This window comes from Notamacropus eugenii, chromosome 2 (assembly GCF_028372415.1).
Source record: "Notamacropus eugenii isolate mMacEug1 chromosome 2, mMacEug1.pri_v2, whole genome shotgun sequence".
Taxonomy (NCBI): Eukaryota; Metazoa; Chordata; class Mammalia; order Diprotodontia; family Macropodidae; genus Notamacropus; species Notamacropus eugenii.
Genome location: NC_092873.1, coordinates 446,905,596 through 446,930,893, shown reverse-complemented (window position 1 = coordinate 446,930,893; position 25,298 = coordinate 446,905,596).

Sequence of the window (25,298 nt, the reverse complement as noted above, 5' to 3'; positions counted from 1 at the left end):
TCATTATTATTGTTAGCATATCATTCTTCTCATCTTTTTTTAATGGCATCCAGATAAAATCACTCCTGAAAAACAGCAGTATCTTGCCATTATTATACTTTATTTAATGTTCTAGGGACTATTTAACAGATAGGTTTTATATGCACTTTTATAGGTGAATAAAAGAATCTTTATGAGAATTGTGGAAAGACAATAAAGACCTAGACAAAATTACGTCTCCCACAAAATTCCCAGTAAAATTCTTCAAATTAGAAGGGACAACAAAAAAGGAAACTAAAGTTAATAAGCTATACACTATGCCATCACAACAAGACAGTACGAAAAGATGCTCAGAATGCTGTGGAAATGCAGACTAGAGCTAAGCTAAGGTAAGCGGAAGGCAGAGATCCAAATGGCTTAATCACAGAGAAGGAGCCATAGGCTCAGCAGCAAACAATGCAGGGGAAAGTAGTGGACTTATCCATGACAGAAAACAGAGCCACCATACTGATATCCTATGGTGCCTCAGCCAGCATCCTGACAGTTCCTTCTCAAACAGTCAGAGCCTGAGATAGCAGACGAAAGGAACTTAAGATTCCTGCAGAAGGCAGAATCTATTCCTACCCAACAATCTTAGAATCAGTAAGAACAAACTAGATCCAGCTAAGAATGGTGGAGAGTAATTTGACCCTGAAGCGCAAGTCTTCAGTCCAGAAAATGAGACTGGAGTCATGAATCAAAAAAAAAAATGTAGAACACAACAAAGAAATAGAGAAAAGCTGAGATAACTGTAGAATAATTAGAATATGAACATTATGCTTTTCTCACATTGTTTTGATATCCTCTGATTTGCTTTTATGTATTGCAAGTTTTCTCCCTTAACACACGTATTTATATTTGAAATTATGAATATTTATTATTATTATTACTTTATAAAATTTATTTTTTCATTTTTTTTTTAGTAGTTCAATATCATACCTGGGAAATTATAGACAAAGTTTGCAGTAAGATAACGTTCCAATCCCAGTGAAATATTTTGCATAAGTAGTACAGGACATTTGAAGATCTCTATTTGTAGAATAAGAATTTGTCATAAATGAGTTTCTCCTAAGTAAATCACAACTTGCAAGGTGTTTGGTAGGTGATAAATCTTTGTACCTTAAAATGACACACAGTTACACAGTTTGTACCTTTCTCTCACACAATCAGCAATGATCACTATATCCAGGTTCCTTACAGATAGTTGCTTTGTAATTTCCTGATTTCCCATGATAACTCCCCCTACCTCACCCTCATTTTTACAAACAAATTTATTTGTTGATTCATGATGACCATTTGTCTTATGCTTCTTTATTGATCTTGTATTGAGGGAGTTCATGAGGTTATTACTCAAAGAGTTCAATTTGCTTTGATTTCTTGGTCTTAGAAATTCAATGGGCTATATCCAGAGGGAAATTATTTTTAATTATATTAGATAAATCCAATATTGTGTACCTATTATCAGCTTTCCTAATATTTCATAATAAAATTCATAAAATCTTGTTCCAAGATATTCCTATAGTCTTTTGATGTGTTTGTCATGTACTATAAAAATCGCTCCTAATCACTTTCTTTCATTTTTGGTAAGAAAAATTTTAATATTTTTATAGATGCTTTACAGTAATAGGCCCTATATTTTTTAATATTGTAGTTATTTTCATTATGAAATTTTCCAAGTCTATTATTTTCCACTTTGTAGTTCCAAAAGGAACTTAAGACTGGTATTGACTTTAATTACTTCAAGCATGTTCTTCCCATTACCTTTGATTTCAGAAGGACTACATTTCTTAATACATTTAGTCTTTTCTTTGATGTCTATTTGCTTACTATCAGTAAATTAGAAATTTTGACTGGCCGTGTGCTAAGTGCTGGAGACATAAAAGTAGTAAAATTCTTGTGCTCAAGGATATTACATAATAGCTGGAGAGACAACATATAAATAAACAAATATATATTGCGTAACGGAGAGTAGAGTTAAAGTAAATTTAAAGGAGAAGGCTTAATTAACTCCAAGGGGAAAGAAGGGGAACAGAAAAGAAGACATGCTGAAGAGGAAGCATATAACCTGAATCTTGAAAGAAGTCAGGAATTTCAAAAGGTGGCACTGAGAAGGCACAGCATTCTGGTGCAAAGGCACATTGATGAGACATAGTGCTATATTGAATATGAGGGATGACAATAACTTGTCCGGAGAAAACCAAGGTATTTCATTCCATCGCCTTTATCCTTGGGTGAAGGTGACACTTTGAGTCGAATTTCAAGCTTTAAGTTTTTATCTTTCTTTGGCATACATAAAGGATTTTACATTTATTCATTACAAATTAACCTTTTTCCCTAATTAGAGAAAAATTCCACAATAAAACCTTGGGTTTTCTGGAGGCACATTGAGTGATTAATGACAATTTTTTTTTTCTGACTCACTCTTTAATATGGAAGCCATAATTTTTTGAATGATGACAATGTCTTAGAGCCATACAGAACCATAATGGGCTTAAATAGTCTCTCAGAACATATACATTTTATGTAAATTATTCTTGATGCATTTTATGATATATTTTAAATAAAAAATAGTTTTACCACATGTCTCTGTGTGTTTGTGTGTGTGCATATACACATATAATATATAGCACATATATTAATATATGTGTATATACACGTAATTGTTTGTAATACATGAATAACTTGAGAAAATTGGCACTGACAGTTTTTACAATAATTCATAAAGGCACTATAATATTATAGTACTTTGGAGCAGCTTGTCCAATAATTCCCATGCCAATATTAAGCGGATTTTTATAACCTTGAGATTTTTTTTGGCACAGTTTTTACTATTGCCCAATGTAGTGTTTTTTGTATTTATAGATTTTTTTTAGTGCTGCAAACTGTGAATGATATTTATAAAATAAATAAACACATAATTGCCCATATCTCAAAAGTTCAATGATATTCTCATCTTTTATAAATAAATAGGTGATGTTTTTTTGTTAAGAAAGATGGGGTCAATATTTTGTCTGATAAGAAACTGACACATTGCTTTGCAAATAATTTCTTTGGCACTGGGAAGGATTTTGACCAATCATGTTAGATCTTATTCAGCCCCACCAAACTCCGGGTTTTCATAGAAGCTAAAGTTTCACTTATTTTCTTTGTCATAATAGTAGCAAGCATTTTTATAATACTTCAAAGTTTCCAAAGTGTTTTATGTGTTATCTCAATTGATTCTCACAACAATTGGGATATAGGTGCTATTTATTTTCTCTATTTTACAAAGAGAGAGATGTTAAGGTGATTGTCTAGGGTCACACAGGTAATAAATACCCGAAGGAGTAGTTAAACTCAGATCTTCCACAATCCAAATCCATCCTTTTTTTCCATTAGGCCACCTAGAGACCTTGGGGTTGAAAAGAGAGAAGTGAAGCATTTAATGAGTAGTACATACTAAAGAATTATGTGAAGTTAGGTCCAGAGTTGTCAAAACAATAGGCAATTTTCACAAATTTGGCTACAATCAAAGCATAAAACTGAATAAGCTTTTGTATATCCATGACTACTTCTGGATTGTCTGAGTTTTATACACACACATATATATATATATATATATATAATATTTATTTGCATATATAATGTATGTATGGGATATATAGTATATATATGGTGTGTGTATACACACACACGTATACATATATGTGTATCTATCTATCAATTCTGGAATGTTGACTATTATTTCTTTTAGACTATTCACCATTCCCTCCAATCTTCTTAAGTCTTCAAGGACTTAAAAATCTTGCTAGGAAAGATATTCTTCCCTCTCCACTCTCTCCTGACTTCTTTTAATTTTCTGTCCATACATTATAATTTCTAAAGTCAATGTTCATGTAAAAGGACAGTAAAATAAACATAAAATAAAAAATTGACCAATATGATTGTTTTTCTAGGAGAATTCCTTTTTATGTAGATTCAACTCTATTGATGAGTATTCTATAGTACTTAGAAATCAGGGGGCCAAATCTTCAGTTCAGCTCTACTGTTGACTAGAGTTAAGTCTACACGGAAGTCTAGTCTACGTAACAGAGATGTTGCTATTACTACAAAAGTCTATGATTTCTCTGTTTCTTGAGTCAGCAATGGTAACTAAGAAGAGAGTGAGATGTCTAGGCAGTTGTATAAGAAGAAGGAATGCTTTAAGTGCTTTACTCAGTGCTGAGAGGGAGATGGTATCTTGCTATAAGAGAAAAATTGACCCCATCTTTCTTAACAGAAGACATTACTTGGCTATTTTTAAAATATGAGGTATCATTGAAGTTGAAGCATATATTTTACAAAAAAAATAAATATAGGTTCTGTATCCTTTAAAATAAAAATAAAGACATCAGTTGGCATTAATCATCCTACATTATTTCACTTTTTCTCCTTAGGATCTTCCCTGCTTTAAATCGCATGTCTATATTATGATCTTCAGTTCTAGCATTTTCTCACAGGCTGTCACATCTATACAGGGAAATTCTGCAATTGGACATTTCTAATATCATCCAGGAGCTGAACTAGACTTATATTGTGTCAGAGTACATACATTTCTTCCTACCAAATAGGATTTAACAAGGAATGTGTCTTCCTTTTATATGTGGCGATGGTAAACCTAATAATGTGCTTATTGTTAGGGATAGATTTAGCAACCAAATTAAATGGAAATAGTTCAAAGGCATGCATTGCTTCAGTCTTCTCAGGAAATAATTTTGTTAGCAAATATTTTAAAAATGTGTAATACAATGATATATAATTTTGAGAATAATCTGTTATTTTATTAAAATGGAAAAGTTCTGGTGAGATAACTCAGTTTTTCAGTCAAAGAAAGATACTTAGAGTGTTGCAGTAAGGGTTCCCTTTGTATTACAAGTAGGTTATTTATAAATGCTGGAGTGGGAGTAGAACTGAGGCTTTCTGATCCCAAGTCCAAGTGAAGTGTAGTGATTAGAATATTTGATTTGGAATTAAAATCAAGAAGACTTGGGTTCAAATGCTACCTTGGATGCTTGAGCCAGACAATCCTGGCTGAGCCTCTAGTTTTCTTTAAGCTCTCATGTGAATAGTGGAGGTGATAACAGAACTGCCTCCCAGAGATAATGTGGGGATCAAATGAGAAAATAACTAAAAAGTGTTTTGCAAAACCTAAAAAATTGTAATAGTATCAGCTATACATATTAGTATTAATTATTATTACTACTATACTTCTCCATTAAAATATTAAAATATAGTATAAACATGTGAAGGATAAATATTCTGTAATTAAAATTAATAAAGTCATAAAAGAAGTATGGCATATCAGAGGGCTAGATCTGCAGTTAGAGGATCTGGGTTCAAATTCTGGCTCTATTGTACACTAAATGTCTTTGGACAATGAGCTTACCCTCTCTCTGCCTCTTTTCCTATTTGCAAAATGAGGGATTTAAGCTGGAATATTTTTTAAAACCCCTTCCTAGTCATAAATTGGCAACTTTTGACAGACCACTATACATACATATGCTCAGCTAATTGTTAACCTGGGCAGTGAATTTTTATTTTTTTTCATTTCTGTAATTTGACTACTCACTCGACTTTCAAAGCCTGCATCCCTTCCCCATGGTGATAGAGAGTCTTTATGGATAATTATACCCTTAAAACTTGATCTACACATACATACACTCACACACACATACATACACATACACATGCACACACACACACACACACACACACACACACACACACACCATAGATCAGTTAGTGACTAAGCCTTTAATTGATGCACTAGAGTGAATTTAGCTAGGGTAACCCTTAATAAGGAGACCAGTAATCCATCAGCAAGTTTACAACAGAAAGGTTGTCAAGGACCAGTGAGAATTCACAGTTCAGTGGCTTAGTCCTTTAGCATTCATGTCTCTTTCCATGCTATGAAGTGTCATTTAAATATGCCTTACACAGAGAAAATTCAACTAACATGGCATTATTTTTAAGCTCCTCTTGTAAAATTTGACTAATTTAACAAAATAAAAATCTACTGACTTGCAGCCTTTAGGATCCCTTGGGTCCTTTATAGGTCTTTCTGCCAACTGTTCCAACTCTCTAAACAAGAACCCATGCCTCCTAGGAAGTTCCAGAATTCTAATTAACATAAAGCTAAGAAGTTTTCAAGAGTTTTAAATGCGAGGCAAATTAAAAATTGATCCATGGAATAATTTTATACCTCTAACAGTGAATTAAATGATTTCTTGGGTTTGAATAGTCTTTATCTTCTTGCCAGGCATTCTTCTTCTGTATAGAGAATACCTGATTGTTTTAAGGCAGCAGCAGGTTCACAAGTCTCTCAGAGAAGTTGTGCTGATGAACAGAACAATTATTCACAGTTTCAAATATTACATGGAGTCAATTACATATTCCAAATTTACCCCATAAATGGTATTCTTAAGCAAAATGCCTGGAATTTCAATGCACTAAGCTCTATTTTCCCTGTTGCTGGATTTTTAATTTTGGAACTTTTATACATTTCCCACAATGATAGTCTGAGACAGTGTGGAAAAAAAAGTGATAATAAGCTTCTTTCTTATTTAGAAAAAAAATCTCTAAAGATGAGAGGTGATTATAAAAACTAAATTGTTGTCAAAAAATACACAGGAAAAAAATCATTCACAGACAAGGGGAAAAAATCCAAATATAGAGAACTACTGTGGAAATAGAGAAAACCTGGGTTCAATTTGAGAGGAGGATACTGAAACAAAGAAACTCTCTTCTACCCCAAAGAATAGTGCCAAATGATCACCTTCCTAAAAAAAAATTCTTTGGAGAACTTAAAGAAGACTTTAAAAATTAATGACAGAGATGGAGAAAAATTTAAAAAGAAAAATAAGAATAATACAAGAAAAAACAAGAAGATTATGACAAGAAAGTCAAGCAACTAGAAAAAGACACCCAGAATCTTAAGGAAGAAAATGACTCTTTGAAAATAAGAATTGGATAAGGAAAAGCCAGTGAAGTTATAAGAGATAAAGAAATAGTAAAACAAACAAAAACAAAAACAAAAACAAAAACAAAAGCACAAAGCAGCAAAATATAAGGAATTGAAAAAATAGAAGAGAATGTGAAACATCTCATAGGAAAAACAGCAGATCTAGAGAACAGATCAAGAAGTGAAAACATAAGAATGATTGGATTACCTGAAAGTTGTGATCATAAAAAGAATTTTGATGCAATAATACAAGAAACAATTAAAGAATATTATCCTGAATCATTAGAACAAGAGGAGAAAGTAGAAATAGAAAAAAATCTACTGATCACCACCTGGAAGAGATCTTATGAGGAAAATTCATAGGAATATCATAGTTAAATTCAGAAGCCCCCAGCCCAAAAACAAAATATGAAAAGGAACATGGAAAAAATGATTTACATATGAATATACCACAATTAGAATCACACAAAATCTAGCATCGGTGACACTAAAAGATCGCAGGTCTTGGAACACCATATACTGAAGAGCAAAAGAACACATCCTCCAACTATTAAGTATCACACCCAACAAAGCTAAGTATATTGAATGGGGAAAAAAATGGAGATTTGATCAACTATCAGACTTTCAGGACTCTGTTAAAAAACCCTGAACTCAATAGAAGTTTTGACATAGGAGAATCAAGAGAAATATAAGGTACATACCAATGACCAATTACAAAGGTCTAAATAAAAATAGAATGTTTACCTTTTATGTATGGAAAATGTAAAACCTATGTCTAATATTGTTACTAGCAATTAGGTAGCTTATAAAAAAAAATTGGGGCAAACCTGAGTGTGATATGACTTTAAAAACTAAAAACACTCAAGAACAACTAAAAGAGTAATTATCTGATATAAATTAGGTGTAAGAAGAAGAACCAATACAAAAGAATTAGATGATGGGTGGTTTGTTAGTTCTAGAAACCTACTTTCATTAGGAATGGGTTTAAGAGGGGAAAATACATATACATCTAGAAGAGTATAAAAGTCTTCCAAATTAAAAAAAAAATAAAACTAAGAAGACAGGGAGGGGAGAGAGAATATAGGAGGGATCTTTAGAGGAGAGGGTGAGGGTATAGTGGGGTATAGAAAGGTGGTTAGATTTAGGGGAATGGGAAGCTTTAGGGAAAGGAGGAAGCTTTAGAGAGGAGGGAGACAGAAAAGACCAAAGGAGTGTACAAAAGGGAGTTAAGTTTATTGGAATGGGAGGATAAGGGAGGGATTGCTGGAGCGGGGTAGGTTAAGTAATAGGAGGGCAAGGTAGCAGGTAGAAGTAAAGCAGAGGAGTTAGAAGAGACAGAAAAAAAGATATACACAAACATAAAAACAAGATTAGGAGGAGAATCTCTTAGGTAAAGTATATGTTTATATATGTATGTATGTGTGTATATCTATGTATGTGCATATAAGTATACTTGTATGTATATGTTAATATCTATATATAAATATATCTATGCTCAATTTTAGCCTTGGGGTGGTGGATATGGGAAAAGAAGGGATAAAAAACAACAAAGTGTGTAGAGCAGAGAAGAAAAAAAAATCTACAAAGAAGCAAAGAAAAGATGGACAGCTTTCAAATTAACACAAAATATTTAATATATAGGATTTCCTGAAATGATAAGTTATCGCAATATATTTTGAATCCTCTTCTAGGTTCTGCTTTGCAATGACATATTTTTTTCTTATTTTATATTTAAGTTTAACATTTAAGCTTATGATGTTTCTTTTTTCTTTTCTTATGTATTTGTTTTAGTGTTTGTCTGAAAGAAAAAAGAAAAAAATCATTTTCTTTCTTTTTTTGAGAATTTGTTCATTTACTCTAGCTTCTTTTATTTTCATTTATTTACTTAATATTTTCTTTTTCTAGAGATACATGTAGAAACAAATTTTAACCTTCATTTTTAAAACTTTGTTTAAAATTCTCTCCCTTCCTCCCTTCTCAAATGTCCCCCCAAATTGAGAAGGCAAGCAATTACAAATAGGTTACATGTATGTAGTCATACAAAACATTTGCATAAAGTCATGCTGTGAAAGAAAATATAGAAAAAACTCATGAAAAATAAATGAAAGGGGAAAATGTATGCTTAAATCTGTATTTAAGCACCATTGGTTCTTCCTCTGGAGAAGGATAGCATTTTTTCGTCATACGTCATTTAGAGTTGTCTTGGATTGCTGTGTTGCTAAGAATAGCTAAATTTTTCATAGGTCAGCATCTTGCAATACTGCTGTTACTTTGTAAGTCATCCCAGGTTTTTCTCAGAGCATATTGATTATCATTTCTTATAGTACAAGTATTCCATCATAATCACAAATCCCAACTTGTTCAGCCATACCCCAACCGATGAGCATCCTCTCAATTTCTAATACTTTGTCCCCCCCAAAAAAACTGCTATAAATATTTTTTACATGAGTCCTTTTCCTTTCTTTATCTCTTTTGGGTTACAGACCTAGTAGTGGTATTGCTAGGTTAAAGGGAAACATGTTTTTATAGCCTTTTGGGCATAGTTCCAAATTGCTCTACTGAATGGCTGAATCAATTCACAGCTCCACCTACACTGCTTTAATGTTTTATTTTTACCACATCCACTCCAACATTTGTCATTTACCTTCATTTTCATATTGGACAATTTGCTAGGTATGAGGTATTATGTTAGAATTGTATTAATTTGCATTTCTTCAATCAAAATTGAATGAGAATGTTTTCATATGTCTACAAGAAGCTTTGATTACTTCATCTGAAAACTGATCATATCTTTTGATCATTCAGTAATTGGGGAATTCCTCTTTATTTTTATAAATTTGACTCAGTTCTCTATGTGTGTGAGAAATGAGGCCTTTATCAGAGAAATGTTCTTCATTTTTTTTTCACAACTGCAATTGCTAACTGTATTTCCCTCCATTCTATCTCTCCCCCACTTATTCTTTTCTCTCTCTTTCACCTTGTCCCTTCTCAACTGGTCTGAATCTGACAACTCGTACCCCAATCTGCCCTCCCTTCTATCACTCCCCTTTCTCTTAATGCTTTCCCCTTATTTTTCTATAGGATAAGATAGATTTCTATGACTAATTGAGTATATATGATATTCTTTCTTCGAGCCATTTCTAATGAGAGTAAGGTTCCCCTACTCTGTAAAATCTTCTTCTTGACACTTTTATGTGAAATAATTGACCCTTTTCCCTTACTTCCAGTACATTCCTCTCTCACCCCTAAATTTTATTTTTTTAGATATTATCCCTCCATATTCAACTCATACATATGCTCTCTGTCTATATATTCTCCTTCTAATTACTCTAATAATGAGAAAGATCTTGTGAGGCACAAATATCATCTTCCCATGTAGGAATGCAAACAGATTAATCTTATTAAGCCCTTTATGATTTTCCTCTCCTTTGTACCATTTTATGCTTGATTGTTATGGTTCAGTCTGGTTCTTTTCTCAAGAATGGTTGAAATTTCTCTGTCTCATTTAATGTTATTATTTTTTTACCCTTAACGATTATGTTCAGTTTTGCTGAGCAGGTGATTCTTGGTGTAATCCTAGCTCCTTTGCCCTCTGGCATATCATATTCCAAGAACTCCAGTCCTTTAATGTAGAAGACTCTAATTCTTGTATTATCTTCATTGTGGTTCCATGGTACTTAAATGGTTTCTGGCCGATTGCAATAACTTCTCTCCAACCTGGGAACTTCAGGATTTGGTATCACATTCCTGACAGTTTTTGTTTTAAGGTCTCTTTCAGGAGATTATGAGTGAATTCTTTCAATTTCTGCTTTATTTGTTTTCCTTGACAGTTTCTTGAAAGATGATATCTGGGTTGTTTTTTATGATTTTCAGGTAGTTCAATTTTTTAAAATTGGTTCTATTTTTCAAGTCAGTTCTTTTCCCAGTGAGATATTTCACATTATCTTGCATTTTTTTTTCATTCTATTGGTTTTGTTTTACTGTTGTTGTTTTTTTTTTTAATTTCTGAGAAAGTCATTAGCTTCCATTAGCTCCATTCTAATTTTTAAGGAATTATTTTCTCCTGTGAGCTTTTGAACCTCCTTTTCCATTTGGCCAATTGTGCTTTTGGAGGCATTTTTCTCCTCATTGGCTTTTTCACCATTTTTTAAAACCATTTCATGTACTATGCTTTTAAGGTGTTGTTTTCTTCAATATTTTTTGTGTCTCATTTGCAAAATTGTTGACTTGTTTTTCCACAGCTTTCTTGTATCACTTTCATTTCTCTTCCCAATTTTTCTGTACTTGTTTTTCAAAATTCTTCTTGAGCTCATCCATGACCTGAGACCAATTTATATTTTTCTTGAAGGCTTTGAATATAGGAGCTTTGATTTTGTCATGTTCTTCTGAGTGTGTGTTTTTAATTTCCTTGTCACCATAGTAATATATAGTATATGTATATAAAAATGAACAAACTCTCTATAAATTTCTTTATCTGATATATTCACTGTAAATATTTATTTAATCTTTTGATTTTAGGGGTTTTTTGATGTAGCAACAAAACTTTTCTTTCAACTTTGCCCAGATATCTCTTTTACATTATAGGGATCTGGAAAATCTGTGGAAATGGTTTTGATCTTCCCTTCATACTAGAGGAAAAATCTGAATTATCATGTTATTGAAAGATGAGACATGTTGACATTATAGAATGCTAGAGATATATTTTCTTGCATTTCTGAATTTCTAAACTTTTTCTGTGTTGTCTGCTGGATTTCATGTGTCATCTCAAGCTTCCACAAAACTCCTGAAAAGTTCCCATTTAATTTTTTATGCCAAACTTCAATATATCAAAACTGATATGGGGGAAACCATGATGTGGAATCAGTAACTGTATAATTGACCTGACTTATTTTGTCTGTTATAGTTTCCTTCTGTTTTTCTTTCTTAAAAAAATACTGACCTACCACAGTTTTAACATAGTTTGTTTCATTTATCCTTTTAATTTAAAAGATCAGAGAGAGGGCACCCTTTTAAAATTGTTTTGTGTTTGAATCCAAGTTTAACCATATATTTTAACTCCCATGGAAAAATATCCTTGGCTAAGTCATAACTGATTGTTACTCTAAAAAGTGACCTTTAGAAAAGTTCAACTGCCTTTCAGTTTTGTTTCTAAGTGTATTTGTACTGGCTTAAAGTAAATGAAGGAAAACTGAAGTGACTTCAAAGTTAATAACATGTAGTTTAAGCACATACCACTTGGTATTTGAATTTGAAAAGCACTAGCAGCAAGTGGCTGAGAATGCACTTTCTCATGATTGCCTATTTTATAGAGTTTCATGAAAATGAAATATATATACACATATGGGTGTGTATGTCTATTTATGAGTGTATGTGTAAAAGTACATGCATCAATATATGCACATGTACTTACAATATTTCAGATCTTAAAAGGTCATCTTGTTTATCTTGATATGTTTGCTAAATATAAAGTTTAACTTGTTAAAAATCAATAATATAATTGCCATATTTCCTTTTTCTTTGGATTTTTCAAAAATAGTCATCTTATTTAAGGGGCATTTGGGATTTGGGAACAAAGGAGAATTAGCTACATAATCATTTTGGGCAATTAATACTCTAGTTAGGAATCTTATTTGAATAATTGCCAGTGAGTTAAATTATGAGACAAACGCTATGACAGCAGGACAGCCCCAAAATGACATGCAGGAGGCAAAAGTGTGTAGTCAGTTATTAAATGGGTGTTTGAAAACAAACAGATGTAAATACATGTTCAGTGTAGTTGAAAGAGTCTGCCATGATAATGGTATAGTTAGACCATACAAACTACTATTTATCTCTTAGCTTAGGAATGTACTTGTAACTTAATTAGCTAGTGACTGAAAAGGCTTAATAGAAATGACAAACTGCACATGACCAAGTCTTTGAGAGTATATTGAAGAAAATTCAAATTTATTTATAAAGTTTAAGGATTCCTAGATGTTGTTTAGGTATCCCATTTTTATCACATCACAAAGAAATGGGATGAAAAATTTAAACTGGTCTTTTCCTGGTAAAAGATGTAATAACAATGATGAATCTTTATAAATTTGTCCTTGAAAATGACTCTGTTTTTAGTAACTAGAAATAATGTAGCCAAAATCTTTGGTTTAATGACCTCTAGTTAAAATTTGAATAATATAGAGATAGTAAACACTCTACTACATAATAAGGATCACAGAAAGCAAAATTACTTGTCTGTTTTAAGTCTCTCTTTTCCAATTACGTGTGATATTATCTCAAGCACTATACTGTGGGAAAAGACTTGAAATGTAGGCAGAATATATTTTCTCAGGAGGGAGTCTATGTGGGTATTCTCCCTTCTTCTATTACATGGAAGTAATGAGTTTAAAATCATGGAGGAAAAAAAAATAAAGGCTGTGGAGTATATGTCATGATCAGGCAGAAAATAGTAGAAGTCACAGAGGTGATTTCTGGGCTAAAACATCAGCAGATAAAAGATACTATAATGATTTTTGATGCCAAGTTTACTTGAAACCTTGGAACCCTTCAATGAGATTAGCTCTAGAAATAGAATTTAGGGTGAATCATCACCTTATCTTACTTTCAGGAAAATAATTTAGAAAGAAAAATAATTGAAAATAAAATGAAACAAAAAACTCACCAATTTTTCTAGTGACAAAAATAGAGATATTATAGAGAAGAAAGAAGACTTGACCCTTGCTAGAATTATGGAGAAGTATGCTAAATATTAGAAAAGGGAAAGAAAAAAAGACATATACTAGGTAGTTGAATAAATGAATATACAAATAAAGCTTCAAAATAGATATGATGTTTATTCTGAATGAGTACCAGATAGTTTACTGCTTGAAGGGAAATGAAGTTTTTCATCCATTTAATAATGAGATAGTTGAGTAACAGAAGTTATCAGGGGAGGGTTTATATAGTAAGAAGCCAGTGAAGAAGAAAATAATAATAACTGGTGATTCTCTGTGTTGTAGTACTGGGCTAGCTATTTGTCAAGCTGATAAAAACAACAAAGAGGTCTGTTGCCTTCCTTGGGCATGAATCCAAGTTATAATAGAGAACTTCCAAAGATTTATCAAAACGGATGGCAACTACCTGTTTATGATTATACATGGAGGTAAAAATGACATTTCCTGCAAAGTATTGCCAAATGATATGAAGACTTGGGCAAGACTCTATGGACACAGGCCATGTTTTATTAATTCTGCTAAATGAATTCAAGGGATATAGGAGAGAGAAAAATTATATTTGGTAAATGAAGGATTAGCTAAGAAGGTGCTGTCTAAGAATGAGATTTGATTTTCTGAATCATGGGTTCCAATACAGGGATGAGAAATTCCTAGCTAGAGATGGAATATATCTCATAAAGTCTGATAGAGGGCAGATAGATGTCTCATTGGATAGAGGACTGGCCCTGCAGTCAAGAAGGTTTTAGTTCTAATCTGGCCTCAAATGTTTTTTAGATGTCTGACCTTGAGCAAATCGTTTATCCTTTGTTTGCTTCAGTTTCCTCAACTGTAAAATGGGAAACATAACAAGCTTGCTTCCCAGGGTTATTATGAGGATCACATGATTTAACTTTGTAAAGAGCACTTAGCATAATGCTTGGAACATAGTAGGAAATACATAAGTCTTTATTTTTGTCCACTCTTTCTCTTTCACCCATGATAATAATATATTTGCCAGATGGTCTGAACATCTAATCAAAAGTAATTCAAACTAAAATGAATGCCAGAAGGAGAAAGCTACGTATTTATATCCCCTAAGTTAGATACTATAGGAAATATGAAGAAGAAGAAGGGAAAGAAGAAAATAAAGAAGGGGGAGGAGGAGAGTTGATGAGAAACCTAGAAATTAATAGAAGGAAAAAAAAAACAAGAAACTAGTTGAAAAACTCCCATGGTTTCAAATGTCTGTATTCAAAGACTCAGAGCTTATAGAAAAAAACAAAAGGAACTGCATGTAATAATATGAAGGTGCAATTTAAACATTATATGTACCAATAGGTCTTGTGGAATGACACTCATGATTGTACGATGACTCTGGATGGGTTTACCTTATTCAAAAGGAACAACACAATGAAAAGTGGGTATGTAGTGGGATTGTGTATTGAGAAAGTATTCATATGAAAAAATACAGCAACTACAGCAAACAAGGCTGGTAAACAATATTTGGATGATGTTCAAGGAGTGTTTTTATCATTGGAGTTTACTGCAAACTACCTGGGGGTAATAGAGTAAGGAGAAATTCTCAAGAATCAAAGAAATGGAGTAGCATGTAGAGTCAAAATGGCAGAGTAGGAACATGAACTCCACTGAACTCTCCCAAATTCCCCAGCAAACTAAAGGAACACATCAAATTGAATTCTGGAGTTGTAAAACCAACAAAAGATCAGGTGAAGAAGCTCTAGCCTAAGACAAGTTAGGAGGTAGATAAGAAAGATCTGTTTCACCAAAGTGGGAGATGTCCTAGAATGGAGTGTGGACCTGGCAGCAGAACTTGCAGGTGGTTGCATCAATGCCAACAAGAGTCTCTGGAATTGTTAGCCCATTGATGGAAAGGGGGTCAGACAACAAGTCAGAAAGAGATTACAGCAGAACCTTTGCTGGCACTGGTTTCAGGATCTTGTTGAATTGCTCATATGAAGTTCTGAGTCACATTCCCAGGTTGAAGAGGAGCTCTAGTACTTCTGCACAAAGGGAAACAGGGGCCTCATTCATTGTTTCAGGGTGAAGAATGTGCTCGTGGTCACTCATGAGGGAGCAGGGACTCTGATCTAAGTTCTAGGGAAGAAAGGAACACTGGATATTGAGGCTGCAAGAGAGTAAAAGACCTGTTCACAGTTCCAAGGTCAAAAGAACTGCTGGCACTTGTGGCTACAGGGGAACAAGGTTACTTCTTGGGTAAAGACCAGTTAACAGATCAGAAAAATGGCAACTCTGACTATTGTTGGAAACATAAAAAATTAGACCCCAAGAACTAGTTCTGAAAACAAGGTAGTAAAAATTTGAACTTTGGGACAGGGCACACTCCACCCTGGGAGGAAAGTTCTGCTTTAACATAAAGTTAAAAATCAAGAATTGTTGCAGGACAATCTATTTCCTTTACCTTTATAGACATGGATAATGGAGACATCCTTGAACTCCTGGGGGATAACCCCTTGCCGTATAACCTGGAATATTTCAGTTACCTTTAAAGGTGTAGCTTCTCAGCATATAATTGAAGTGCAACTGATACACGGACTTTAAGAGTGATAGTCTATAGATTCAAATACTTCAAACTAATGATAGGGCAATTATATTTTGTCTCTTTGCTATGTGGCTGACAGAAGTGTGGGTTTTATTGTTTTAATAAAAGATTCATTTACCTGAGACCCTGCTTTGGGGCAGCAGAGTTTGCTTCTACCATATCTCCAGGTGGGTGTGGGATAAGACCAGTAAAATCTCAGCACTACCTCCTGCTGCTTGGAAGAGTGAATTGAAGGGGGGAATATTTCTATTGAGAAAAGCTGACTGAAGGTCAAAAGTGAGAGTTTCTTTACCCTTCCCTATGATACCACCTAATATCTAAGGGATGGAAATGCCTCAGTGCCTAGCCAAGTGGACCACGCCTGGAAAAGCCCTGCAGATTTAGATGAGAAAACTGAGGCAAAGAGAGAATGTGAGTTGCCCACAATTACACAGCTAATAAGGGTCTCAGATCAGAGTTGAGCTCGGGTCTTCCTGAGGGTTCCCTACCACACTATCATATCATATTGTACCATAGTCTTCCCAGTGTCTGAAAAATGTGTTCAAAGTATTGAATAAAATTGTTTAATTCATAACAATCTCCTCACTTTTCCTTCCTACCAAACATACCTTCCCCATACACATATATTTACCTCCCCTCATCCCTATACACATACATTTCAATCATTCATATATTTGGGAGGGGTTTTTTGGAAGATTTTTTTAGGAGGTAGGTTAAGGAATTGCTTTAATTGTCCAGATATTTGTGTCATCTGATATAATGGCAATCACAAAGTGTAAGAGCATTAGCTACAACATAGACCATATATTAAATCTTCCATAGTACCTTGTAAAATAAACAAAGATGCTTGAAAAGGAATGGAAACATCAAGTTATATTTTGAAGATGGCCTTATGATGGAATTCTTTCCAAATATCTATACTGAGAATAATTTGTATTGTATAATGCAATCTATTCACCATTTCCAGTAGTATTTTAAAGTCCAGTGTGTTCTAGAGTATTCAGATCTAGCAGATGTTACTATCAAGCTTTGCATTGATCCTGTCATTGTTCATTTCATTTGTAATCCCTGTTATCATGTTTTCAGAAGTAAATTGTCAGTGAATTCAATCACTTGTGTCATGTAATATCTGAATATACTCTGATGGAGAGAATTGAAAAAAGTGAGCAAAGTATTAGAGCCACACACACACATACGCACACACACGCACATACAGACACACTTGATTATGCCAACAGTATCACTTCAAAAATGTACCAGGTATAGAATAAATGCACACTGACCCTAAAAGATATAATTTAAAAGTTCAATTCTAGAGCTTTAGCACAGATAAATACTTTAATACTTAACATTTCTTTAATTTTATTTCTTGGTATTCTCTCCCAAAACTTTCAGAAAATCCATGTCCCAGCTTTATAGAATTTAAGAGTTGAAAGACCAGGGGCACAGCCAAGATGGCAGAGTAGAAGGACTCACTTCTAGAAGATCTACTCCCAAAGCTCATAAAACACCTCTAAAAATGACTCTAAACAAATTCTAGAGCAGTAGAAGCCACAAAATGACAGAGTGAAAGAGATTTCCAGCCCAAGGCAGCCTTAAAGGCCAAGAAGAAAGGTCTATCTCACTGGGTGCAGAATGAAGCACAGCCCAGCTTTGTCTGTGCCACAATAAAGATAGAACCAGAGCAGGCTCCAAAGTACCACCAGGAGCAGTTGAAGGTCCCAGATTCCTCAACTCACAAACTCCAAAGACAGCTTCAAAGGTCAGAGAGAAAGTTCTTTCACCTGGGAAAGAAAGGAACACAGCAGGCTAGCCCAGGCCCCAGGCAGTGACAGCTTCTATAGCTGGAGCCCTGGGCTAAAGACCGTGGGGGAATTGAGCAGCTGATCTGAATCTCAGCCTTGAGTAGTGGTCCTGGGGTGAGGAGGAGTGCTGGCTGGTGTGGTTGAGTCAGTGGAGGCTCTGTAGAGTGAGTCCTACTCACAGAACAGAGCACAGGCCAGGAGAGGAATAAATCCCTCTCCTTGATTATACCACCTTGGAGGAACTGAGAACTTACAAGTCCCCAGGGTATACCTTCCTTTCAATAAAGAACTCAAAAGTCAAGTAACTGTATATGAAAATGCCTCAAAAAGCAGGTATTTTCTTCCATCCTTTCAGGTGAGGAGGAACAAATGCATACTATCAGAGGAAAACCAAAAGGTCAAGTCTTCTGTATCCAAAACCTCCAAAACAAATATGCAGTGGGCTCAGGCCATGGAAGAGCTCAAAAAGGATTTTGAAAATCAAGTAAGAGAGGTGGAGGAAAAATTGGGAAGAGAAATGAGAGCAATGCAAGAAAATCATGAAAAGCAAGTCAACGGCTTGCTAAAGGAGACCCAAAAAATGCTAAAGAAATTAATACCTTTAAAAATAGACTAATTCAAGTGGAAAAAAGAGGCTCAAAAAGAAAATGAAAGAAAGAATGTTTTAAAAAGCAGAATTAGCCAAATGGAAAAGGAGGTTCAAAAGCTCACTGAAGAAAATAGTTCTTTAAAAATTAGAATGGAGCAGATGGAAGTTAATGACTTTAGGAGAAATTAAGAAATTACAAAAGAAAACCAAAAGAATGAAAAAATAGAAGGCAATGTGAAATATCTCAGTGGAAAAAACAACTGACCTAGAAAAGAAATCCAGGAGAGGCAATTTAAAATTTATGGGGCTACCTGAAAGCCATGATCAAAAAAGAGCTTAGACATCATCTTTCATAAATTATCAAGGAAAAATTCCCTGATATTCTAGAACCAGAGGGTAAATAAATATTGGAAGATTTCACTGATCACCTCCTGAAAGAGATCTGAAAAGAAAAACTCCTAGGAACATTGTAGTTAAATTCCAGAGTTCCTAGGTCAAGGAGAATATCCTGCAAGCAGCCAGAAAGAAACAATTTGAGTACTGTGGACATACAAACAGGATAATACAGAACCTGGCAGCTTCTACATTGAGAAATCAAAGGATTTGGAAGAAGATATTCCAGAAGTCCAAGGAACTGGGACTAAAACCCAGAATCACCTACCCAGCAAAACTGAGTATAATACTTCAAGGGAAAAAATGTTCATTCAAAAAGATAGAGGACTTTCAAGCATTCTTGATGAAAAGACTAGAGTTGAATAGAAAATTTGACTTTCAAACACAAGAATCAAAGGAAGTATGAAAAGGTAAACAGGAAAGAGAAATCATAAGGGACTTACTAAAGTTGAACTGTTTACATTCCTAGATGGAAAGATGATATTTGTAACTCTTGAAACTTTTCTCAGTATTTGGATAGTTGGAGGGACTATGCACACACATACACACATACACATATAGACAGAGGGCATAGAATGAGTTGAATGGAAAGCAATGATATGAAAAAAAAATAAAATTAAGGGGTGGGAGAGGAATATATTGAGGGGGGAAAGGGAAAAGTGGAATGGGGAAAATAATCTTCCATAAAAAAGGCAATAAAAAGGTTTTCAGTGGAGGTGAAAGTGGGGAGGTGAGAGGGACAAGCTGAAACTTACTCTCATCATATTTAACTTAAGGAGGGAATAACTTGCATGCCCAATTTGGTTTGAATATCTATCTTACATTATAGGAAAGTAGAGGAGAAGGAGATAAGTAGGGTGTGTGTGGGATGATAGAAGTGAGGGCAAATGAGACGAGGGGGGAATTAGAAGTGAACACTTTGGGGAGGGATAAGGTCAAAAGAGAGAATATAATAAATGGGCAGGCAGGAAAGGTTGGAGGGATATATAGTTAGTCTTTCACAACATGAATTGTAGAGAACCTTGAGGGGTTTGAAAGAGCCTCTTATCAAGAGTTCCCCTACTCCAAGGGAGAGTAGCTGACTTGAGAAGTTAAGTGATATATTGTTCTCAGGTGCATGTCCTTGAATTTGGGTGTTGAAGTTCCAGGAATCAGGGCCCCTGCTATACAGATAACACTCTGATAAAGGGGCCTTGAGGCCTCCCTTTCTACTTATCATGATCTGTTCTGTTTCATGCCTCAATCACTACCCTTATGGTTTTTTACTATTTAAGCACCCCAACTCCCTGATTTGTTGGCTCAGTATGTCCAGTCAGACTGCTGTGTTCTGCCTGTCTTTTCATCCTCGCTCTGTGAGCCCAATCTGCCAGACCTGCTGGACTGTGCTGGGAGCAACACCTGGAACCTCATGAGGAGCCCCGCCCATTCCAGACAGGAGAGTCTGGTTCATGTCGCAAGACCAGAGGACGTCTCCTGGAGCCAAAGGGGAAAGTACTGCTCAGTAAAAAGGTGAAGGGAAGGCCTGAAAGGGGCGACTTCTTAGGTGCAGTCACTTTCACTTTGAGCTAGGCGAAATTAGTTTCACTTTAGCAATAGGCTAAAGCCCAGGAGTTTAAGAGACAGGTGAAGGAATCATGGGGTCATGAAGTAATTCATGTGGTGAAAGGCATGAAGAAGTCAGAGGAAGGGACTATAAATCTTGAAAAGTGGGAAACAGTTGGCAATCAAATGAGTATGTATTATAGAGAGGTCAGACCAAGTGCTTCTCCTGTTACAATATTTTCAATTTGGAATGTACTTAAAATATGTCTTCAGAAACCCGATCAGGTACTGTTAGCCACAAAAACAATAAAGGTAGATGCAGCCTCTAGTACAAAAGAGAAAGAAGACCTGATGGAGTATGTCACACAAAAATTTAAAATAGAGTCTCCTCCTCCCACTGCTCCTCCATTATACAAGTCTAGATAACAAGTTTGTGAAAAAATCCAAGAGCCTGAGGGATTGTACAAAAAGTCCTTCTGTAAGCCACAGAAAGAGGAGAAGGAATACTTTTGGAAATGAGGCTAACATTGCCATTAATAGAAACTCCACATCCCTATAATCCAGGAGCACCTATAAGAGAACATACTCCTCTGGAATTTAAATTCTAAAGAAATTGATCAGTTATGGACCAGATAGTCTTTACATTCAGTCTCTTCTAGACAGCATTTCTCAGACAGCCCTATTCCCCACTGATTGGTGCAATACAGCTAAACCACTCTTGAAGGACAAGATTACTTAGTTGGAAATCTGAATTGTATGAGAGACTGATAGAAAGTAAGACAAAGTTATAATTTGTGCAGAGAATTTTTGACAATTTTTTCTCAGTTTTTCAATTCTTTTTTTTAGTCTGTATGTGTTCTGTCTTTACATGTTCTGTGTGTGTGTGTGTGTGTGTGTGTGTGTGTGTGTGTGTGAGTTATTACGGCAGGCTCCATTGTAGCTGGAATTTGGAATGTTATTTCTTTCCCTCCCCTTCCTCCCTTCTCTCTGATGGCTGCAGCATCAGGGAGGAGAATGGGAGAGGGAAAGAGAGAAACTAATCTTGTATTATTTAGTTTATATGATTGCTAAATGCAGTTTTAGATAAGAGATACAAGGAAGTAATGTATGTGCAGTTTTAAAGGGGCTTTAATCAAAGTTCACTAGGAGAACAACATGGGTATGAAGTTTAAGAAAAGCATAAAAGTTTTGGAAATTATTGGAAAGTTGTTGGTAAAATTCTCGCTCTCTTTCTACCTTCTAACCCTGGCCAGGTTGTGAAGGTAGAGAGAAAGACAAGAAGAAATCGGGGACATTTTTCTCCTCATATCAGAGAGGCAGATTTTCTAGCATTTTAATTATCTCATGCCTCACCTAAAAGAGAAAAGTTTTTGTATATGGGACACAACCAAAAGGTAGTTATTCTGGTCATATTTTAAGTGAAACATGTCACTCCTAATTGGATGTTTAAGACAGGTCAGAATTTGTTGTACTATTTGGCACTAAGGCAAATTGAGAAAATGCATAAATCTGAAAATGAAAAAAGACATCTCAGAGATAAAGCTTTGAACTCCCAAGTGGAAAAGAGGGGACCGCTGGACTTGGTTCCAGAGTCTCCCTCACTTCCACTTGTAATTTCACATTTTCTTTCAAAAATATTTTAAGGAGCAGACATAGACATGAAATTTTCTTGAGTAAAAATTAGAACCATTAAGATTTTTCTTTTACTCTATAATCTAGAAATGGTGTTAGAGAAAGCAATTTGTAATCTGAATTTTGTTGAAACTAAAAGATATTGGAAAAATTCTGTAAAGTCAGTTATGTTATTTAAAATTTTATCAGTCCTTCTAACCTTATCTTATAATGTTTTGCAATTGCCATTTAGAAAACCAGATATTTTCACCTTTGCCTGTTAAAGAAGTTACAGCTAAAATAATTTGGTTATCATTTATAAAAGTTGTAAGATTGTTCATTAAGCTTTTGAAGTTGCTGATTTAATGCTAAACCTAAACTTGTTAATTGATTACTGTGTATAGAAAGAAATGATGGAGTAAAAATTTTATTTAGACTGGTTCTACCCATTCAGAACAGTCCTCCTGTATGTTTTGGCGTTGGCAGGCATGGGATCTTTGCCAATTCCTTTTATTTTGTAAAACTGCCAAGGCCCCTTTCATGTGGACAAGGTCATCAGTCCTAAGAAAGAAATTTGTTTGGCTTGTATAATTCATAAACAATGAATGTGACTTGCTCAAAGGTTGTAATAGATAGAAAAGATTTTTAACAATTGGCTTTTGTATCAGGGCGAGTTTTAAATTTGAGAAGGAAGGATCTTAAATGGAATCTCTTATATATGTGAGTCCTGTTAATCTTCATTGCTTATTGTAGCTCCATGGGAATACAAATAACTGTATTTAGCTTTAGGTTGTGTTTAGTGAAATATGCTGTTTCAGGTAAAAGCATTTGGGACCATAAATATTTTCGTTTAGGTTTGAATGTGTGTATAGTTGTGTGCATTAAATCAGTGTCTGAGAGAATATGCCACAAGTTACTCAGAGGGACTGTGATCCTGCATCCTATACTGTTATCAGGTGAAATTTGTATCTGGAGAGGAAACACCGAGGGGACAATTCTAGACTCAATCTAGGATGGGATCCTTCTGGTCAGTTTCCCCATTGTATCCTTTTAAAAAGGAATGTTTCCCACCTGACTATTCCTGAGTCTGGCTATAATACAGATACTGCATGACTGGAAAATTTCACTCCTATCTGAATTCAAACACAGTCAAAGATGTTTTATCCTGTCATATTTGCTATATCACATCTCCCTACGTTTTCCTTCGATAGCAAACTTCTATGATCAATTACAAGTAGTCAGTACAATAGGTGAGCCCTTTTGTGTAATCTTACTGGAAAACTTAAAATTATTTTTATGTGAAGTTGGAATATGTTCAGAAATTTATGTAAATGACTTAAGACTCACCTTAAGGTGTCCCTATTGTTTAAAGGATTTTAAAAGCAGTAATGTTTTTTTTTGTGTGTGTGCGTGTGTGTGTGTGTGTGTGTGTGTGTGTGTGTGTGTAATCAGTCTCTTACTGTTACCAATGTGAGATTCTATTATGCACTTTTACTAAAGTATTTTGTGATATCTAGGAATTCTGTAATACTTAAGAATTTGGTTGTTATAATACTTTGGGAATTTATGTTACTTAAGGATGTTTTTATAATGTTTTAATAAATTTTAATTTTAAAAGGTTTATTTTTGTTTCAAAGTGAAAAGATAACTATCATTTTAAAAGGTTTCACCTAATCTTCTTTATAAAAGTTTAGTAACTGTCTCAACATCATGATAAAATGTCAATTGTTTAAAAAAAAGAAAAGAAGAACAAGAAATATTTTTAGAAGAAATGCTTTTTAAAATAAGGCTAAAGTCTTCTAAAATTTTCATTTTCAAGATAATGTATTGCTACTTAATATGTAATGATCTATAAAGCAGAAAAGATCTTGCTGTTTTAATAAGCAAAAGTTAAAATTAATGTGTGAACTTATTAACAACTTAATTTCTAAAGTTTTTTCTTCCAGAGTGAATATAATCAGAAAAAGATAATCAAGCCGGTGAAACAATGATGAACATCTATTCAGTTGTGAGATTCAACTTAGAAATCTCTTTTGTTTAAGACAATGCAGCTATGCTAGTGAACAGTAATAATTTATGCACTATCATGTCTATGGTAGAAATATAAAGGAATATGAAGCAGTCTGAATGATCAGTTCTAGAGATTTGGAAAGCTAAATACAAGCTTGATCAAACAATACAGAAAGCAAATAAGGAGGCTGGGGACAAATGGGAATCATCCAAGCCCATCCTATCCCTAGATAGTTACTAAGTATGTTAAGAGAGTGTGAGGAAATCTGACAGTATTCTCATACCCACCTCACTTCTAGTTATTTTCTTCTTACTCCTTTCTGGTCCTTGTTTGTTTAATCTCTGTGCCAAATTTGTGTCTTCTAGGTTTCTTTGTCCAAGACCAGCACTTATCACCCTCTGAATCATCAAGTTCCTCATAGTGGTTAAAGACCCAACCCCTCCAGTGTTGGGACCCTGTGAGGCAGGGTCAGTTCAATCTCAGCAGGAAGCAGTTTCAGAAGCTGAGACCTTCATCCCTTATCTCAAAATATGTTGGGTCTCATCTGTTTAAAGGGGGACAGGGTGGGGTGCTTGAGTGCATGTTCTTGGGCCCCAGTTCTAACATTACATTTCTCTTTACAAATCACTCTTATTTCAGGAATACCATATAACCCTGTGGGTCAGGCAATAATAGAAAGGAAGAATAAAATTCTCAACTGGTTCCTTCATAAACAAAAAGGGGGAATGCTTGGAAGGTCTGCTAGGGAGAAATTGGCACAGGCATATATACTATTAACAATTTAAGCTTAGATTATGAGAACCTTACTCCTTTACAAACATTCTTCTCTTTTTTTCGGCTGTAATGATATCAGAATTATTAGTAAAAAGCAGATTGTACCCCAGCAACACATGTTGTGGAAGGATGTCAGTGAGGTGTGGAGAGGACCTGATAGGGTGGTAACTAGAGGGAGAGGATTTCTTTCTGTCTCCACAGATGGCCGAGTCGTGTGGGTCCAGGAAAGAGATATGAGACTTGTTCAAACGGATACAGAAGCTGCATCTGCACAAAACGGTCCGCCGGGTTGCAGAAGCAGAGGAA